This window comes from Phalaenopsis equestris, unplaced genomic scaffold, assembly GCF_001263595.1.
Source record: "Phalaenopsis equestris unplaced genomic scaffold, ASM126359v1 Scaffold000180, whole genome shotgun sequence".
Classification (NCBI taxonomy): domain Eukaryota; kingdom Viridiplantae; phylum Streptophyta; class Magnoliopsida; order Asparagales; family Orchidaceae; genus Phalaenopsis; species Phalaenopsis equestris.
The window spans coordinates 1,225,911-1,226,119 of NW_018164622.1; positions in this window are offsets into that span (position 1 = coordinate 1,225,911).

Genomic DNA, 209 nt, shown 5'->3' on the forward strand with positions numbered 1-209 from the left:
TGTTGACCTCACTTTTGGTTGAGGTCTAGAAACTTCTTTAGTAGTCTAGTTCTAGCCATAGGACTTTCCTATTGACTAGCCTTGGAAAACTAGAAAAGGTACCTTCACCATTAAAAACTCAAAACTCTTCTCTTTACTCGACTTGAAGTTCCACATATTGGTCATAACCTCTAATATTTAGAAGGTAAGATCATTATGGGGGAGCTCCA